The sequence below is a fragment of the Metopolophium dirhodum genome, chromosome 8 (genome assembly GCF_019925205.1).
Source record: "Metopolophium dirhodum isolate CAU chromosome 8, ASM1992520v1, whole genome shotgun sequence".
Lineage (NCBI taxonomy): Eukaryota > Metazoa > Arthropoda > Insecta > Hemiptera > Aphididae > Metopolophium > Metopolophium dirhodum.
In genome coordinates this window covers 33,514,460-33,520,837 of record NC_083567.1, presented here as the reverse complement: position 1 = coordinate 33,520,837, position 6,378 = coordinate 33,514,460, and positions in this window count along the sequence as shown.

Genomic DNA, 6,378 nt, shown 5'->3' with positions numbered 1-6,378 from the left:
CTTAAACTAAAATTGTAATGAATTAATTATTGTTTGTAAGTTTGTGATTATGAAGTGTCCGTACGGTATGTATATACATTAAACAATTTGAATATTTTTAAATAATTGTATGCATGCGTCATTCTATTGAAAAAAAAAACATTTTCGTGATTGTCGTATACATTCAACATTGAACATCCGTCTAACGTCTAGTAACGCTGTAACAGGAACAACTTAATATAAATATATAAATGTTTACCTAAATAATATCGCGACGCGCTTATGCTATTAGCCTTCTTCCTTAAGTTTAATGTTGTCAGTATTTTACTTTTAGGGATGGCATGTGAATATCAATACACCATATTAATTTTGTTCTAAGAACGCAATTATACTTGATTCTATACCATTGCCCTATTCCGTTTCCAAAATATCTGTGCACAAATATAATATTATACCCACGTGAAGTGATATAAGGATTTATATTTTGTGAATTATCATATAATAAGCAAGTTTTATGGTATAGGTAGGTACCTAATAGATTAATTACGTTTATGGTTAGGACACCAACCAGCTGAGAACGTAGGAATGCTCACAGCAGTGCCACCTAATAAGACAAAACGTGTATTTTTATAATATTTAAATTTATTTTCAGAACATAATAGACAATTTTTCCAATTGACTACCTATCTCATTGGTCTTAAATATCGTTTAAAATGAATTATTTGTAATTTATATAATATACAGTACTTCCAGGAAACTATTTTCAATTCGACTAATGCATTAAATAAAAAAAAATACGTCTATGGTTACACGCCATTATTTGAAAACCAGAAGTTTTATGTAATTATTGTTCGGTCGGGGCCATGGAAATTGTCGACAACTTTATTAAAAATAATCAAATGTACACTTTTATAAGATTAAAACGATCATAACCCAATATTAAGCATAATATTCTCCAAAATTACCGTATCGGTTCGTAGAGTCATAATTTATAAACATATAATATTATAATTGAACGCCCAAAGTATATTCGTTCGAATCGAAAGGGATATTATAACTGTTTGAACTCAAGTATTGCGTGCGGCACGTCATGAATTAAAAGAAAATTATATATACTTATACGTACAATGCGACGGACGGTTACCTGCACTCACACACACACACACACACCGTATATATATTATACATATTATAGGTTTGATTTTCGGGTATAGGCACATTTTGGCTTCGGCAACATACGAAGACCCGATTTTATATGGTACTATACACACACACACACACAAACGTAAAGTTACAACGATGTGCACTTTTGACTTTTGTGTCTGGGCCGGGAAACCTTTTCGGTAGTTAGCACCACTGCAGGTTATAATCGGAATCCATTGTAGAGTTTCTCGGTCTCAATATTTTTAGGCGAGCGTGCAAGAAAATAAATAGGAATTCGCACGTATAATAATAATATGTTGTGTATTGTACAAATTATCATTCGGAAATACGTGTCATATTAGCTTTGGGTAATAATATTTGAAAAAAAAAAACATGGAAGTACCTATTTATAATAGGTATTTAGTAATAATATTTAACATACAGGTACATGACAAAAAAAAATATGTGCGACGTTTTGAAATTAACATTTAAATAATAATTGAATTTCAGTGGGAAACGGTCGGAAGCGTTTGCACCGTGGATTTTAATTAGTTATTAGTTTATCGGCGGATTTCTAAATAAGTGTCAAAACCACGTGGGTAAAATATTTCATATTTCCTGGTTATACTGCGGGAGCTATGCGCATTCGTATTTATTAATATTAACGTTGTTTTACAAGCCACATTACCTATTGCTATTGGCTAAAATTACCTACCTATTGTAGGTTTGTTGCACGCACGCAAACAATTAAAACTGACATTGGAGGCAAGTTATTCTTGTTAATTCAATTGAAATCGAAAAAAAGTAGGTACACAAAATATTACGCTAATGAATAAACAATAAGAACCATTTTAAACATTGTACGATTCCACGTGTAGACTCTTGAGTAATACACTTAAATAAAACTCAGAAATGCATTGCAAACATTTAATAATATAATTTTTTAATTAAAACTTATACTACTAAAAAAAATTCTAATTTATTTTATTACGGTTTTGTTATCCACCATTGAATGTACAAATGAAATTGAAATACTTCAGAAACCGCATGAAGTGCAAAAAAAAAAAAAAATAATGTCGGTACTTACATACAAACACATTGCATTACGTTGGCAGCAGGTCGTGTAATCTAAAAGTTGGTATGAATAATTATTAGTTTATTAAAATAGATGATTTATATACATTTTAAGTTAATGCGTCCACGAACTTATACATAATAATATTATATTCTCTAAGTTTATTATTTGAAGGAAATAATCGGGGCATTTACTACCCAGACGAAATGGCTTATGAAAGAGTAGCATTACATAATATATTTCTAATAAACGAGATCGTATATTAATTTGTATGTACCCTTTTCCCACATCAAAGTATCAACGAACCATCAGCTGCCCCGTCAGTTTAAATTAATTCCCTACCGATATCTTGCGCGTCTCGATATCTCCCTCTTGGCAGACGTAGACGTCGGTGCCCTGTAATCGATCTGCAGTCGTCATTAATTATTTAACTCGACCCGTTATTCCCCATCGGAATAACCGACTTCAGTAATGTCGGACACCGCATTATGAAAATCAGCCAAATTATTAACACTAAAAGTCATCGTTTGTTGCCAAACCAATAATATACGAAACGAGTGGGCGCGTATAATGCTGCAACGTTAAGAGGTTAAGACAATATTTCGCCTGAACTTACAACCTACTTACCTACGACCTAGTTATCACAAGTGAATATAAATGTCAGCCGACAGCCCGACGTAATTGATTTCTTTACCACAAAATATGACAAATCAACCTAACCATTGGCACGCTAAAATAAATGATCGCAATGACTCGGCGGCGTACGACCGCGACCCACACACATTTCCTACTGCAGTAAATACAACACCTATACACGGTATGCACTCACATATAGACCATTATACCCATACCAAACCGTCCAAATCAGACAGCAGATCGAACTTCCTAAGAATCGGTATCAATTTTTTTAATATTTTATTGTATACAGAAACCGCGCAGTCTGAGCTTAATGTTTATTAATGTTTTAATATTCAAACCGATGATCACCGTCTCTTTCAGCGAGATAGCTACTAGCTAGTAATTAGTAAATTCCACCGAGGACAGATTACCCTACGGTATACTTAAAACGGAACTGCTTTCATGGAACCAACTTAAAGTCAAGTCACAAAGTTTTTTCACACAAAATATTGTGATTTTACTCTTTAATGTATAGGTATATATGCTTATTTATCATTAGTTATTACTTATTACTCTTAAGTATATTAAGAAAATGCCAATGTAGGTTTAATTTAATTAAAAGTTTTTGTAAAATAAAAGTTCTCGGTAGGGTAGGTAAAGTGGTAAAGAATAAAATATAACACGGAAATTATTTTGCTTAATTATTGCCATTCAAATGACTGCAATGTTAAATGCGATGTCAGATGGGTTTGGTCAGACAGTATGGCTTTGGTGAAATTCCGAAAAACAATAAGTGAAAACTTTGGGTTTGACACATTTGAGTTTTAATTTTTCGGCCATGAGTACTATAGGGAAAAACGGTAGTAAAGTTTATTTTCATTCTCGATTGGGGACACTTTTGTGTCGGATGGGCTATAAAATAAAAACTGCCACGCCAAGAAGTTGGTTTTAACAAGAGTAGATTTATCGCACTCGCCAACTTTAAAAGCGGTCTACTCTCTTCCTCTCCCTCTCTCTCTACGTTTATCACTCAACCTCTCTCTCTCTCTCTCTCTCTCTCTCTCTCTCTCTCTCTCTCTCTCTCTCTCTGTATATATATATATATATATATAGACGACGCCATCATTTTCGGAGGGAAAACAAATGTGGGGACGATGTTAATGAGGTGTCGAGAATATAAAATATATTTTGAAACTGTATCATAATATTAATAAAGGTATATTATAATTATATGCCTGTATATTTAAAACAACACATACTGTAAGTCGACTGCGGTTGTGAAATGAAAATAAAAAATCATAGGTAATTAGATATTTTTTAAGTACCTTTATAGAAATCTAGATTTCTCTAGATAACCCAACTTCGAGGATTAAAGTGAATACATTAAGGAATCGGTGGTGTTATGGCGAAATGAGGATGTCAGAAGAACCAATGTGGGACTGATACGAGGACAATATTGTTGATTTATATATATAATATAATATAATATTGTACCTACCTACCTGTATAACTAACTATTAACTAAAATCAGATATTGATGTGTAAGTCTTCCACTGCCAAGTAAAAACGCATAGTTCGAACTCGAGTGTACACAACATAATAAACAATATAATATATACCTATGTATACATGTACGCAAGCACCGTGCGTGGCACAAGATAATAATATAATAATGTATGGCTGGAAAAAATGTTGATGGTATCTCGTTGTTTAACCTTAGGACATTTATAATTTAACGCCGATGCGGATTTCGGCTTGAAGGACGAAACATGTATTAAATTTCTTGTTCGACCGTGTTATTAACATTATTAATGATTGTTATTATCAAAACCATCGAAAACGCTTAAGTATATTATAATATGTGTATATATGTGTACAATTATGTGTAATGAATAGGTACGCACACAGGATGGTAATTTTTGTTTTTGCTTATTCGAATTATAGGTAATATATTATATTATATACTGGAACATTATTTCTGGACCATATATGTATACAATATACATTTATTGTTTTTTCGAACCATTTATTTACATAAAACCCTGTAGGTAATTAGAGTGACTAATTAACTACATAATATAATTGTACGTCTCTTCTCAAATACAGGTCGTGTACATGTATAGGTCTATGGTATACTATACAGATGTAACGTACATCTTGATAATTCAAAAATTATATTTTATGTTTTGATTACATGTCTAAAATACTTTTTTATATATATTCTAAACTATATTCCGATGTATAATAGATAAATGGTTATGGTGATTTATTTAGTTCACAATATTGTATAATCGTTTTAATAGTTTCTTGATGATTCTTGCATCTTGGCTCTTGGTACCTACCAATACACATATAGATTAAGGTATTAGGTGAAAACTGTATGCGTACGTATGTCTGTTTTCAGTTTTGATCAAGATAATTTATACGTCGGTAATCATGACTGATGGATAAGTGGATAACTAATTTACACACGTCATGTAAAATAGGAGAATGGACAAATTTCGATTTTGGATTCAAAACGAATCGAGGAATATGCATTGGTTTTTCATGTACCAATCAACAAATTCCAGTATTCCGCATAATATAGATTATTCGTACCATTAATTAATCGATGTTATCGGTGATCGCTTACCGTACAGTGTCATATAGCTAAATGTCGACATATTTGGATAAGCTAAAAGTTATAAAACCACGAACCAATTCGTGAATAATTCGGCGGCCCAAATGTCTGCCACAGCCGCGGTAACGGTTTTTATCGTTTAGATCATTATCACATTTTGTCACATTTTGTTGTACCTACATAATATAAAACTATATATAACATGTAAGGCGGTGGTCGGAACAGGTGCGATGACGGTCATAGGTATATACCTCCTTATATCGAGACGCATCTTTACAGCGCGATATTTTGCACTACTGATGATAATATAGGGCCGCGGTGTATTATAAATTAAATTGTAATTAGTGTTCGAGACGGTTTGCAAAATATCTAAATATCAATCGCACGACGAGATGTGCACGATGACCTGTATAAAATGTACAATAGGTATAATTATAATAATAATAATAATAACAATAACAATGACAATTAGCAGTGGCGTGGTATTTTTACACGAGTATGTACGGTTTTTGACGCGAAGAAATTAATTGAAGCCATCTGCCGCGGTGAGCTACACAAGAGAACGTTTCATCGTTGTTATTCGTGCATACATAAATCGTGTGTAAAACTATACACTTGCGTGTATCATATTGAGTACTGTCGAAGTACATAGACTGTATGTCGGCACTATTACCGGATGGTCGGCATATATAATGAGAATTGTTAATTTTATTATCGTATTACTATTTTTATATTTTTATTTGATTATGATTTTTTTCGCCCGTCGATTAGGTAGGTACTTCCGATTGCCAATACGATAAATTTCAAATGTATGTATGTAGAATATTCACAATAAAACACTTCGCTGTACATACATATAAACTATCATAGTATCGTCGTGCTCGTCTGCACGGCCGTTTCGCGAACAATACGCAAATTTCGATACAAATACCCGTCGTTCGTC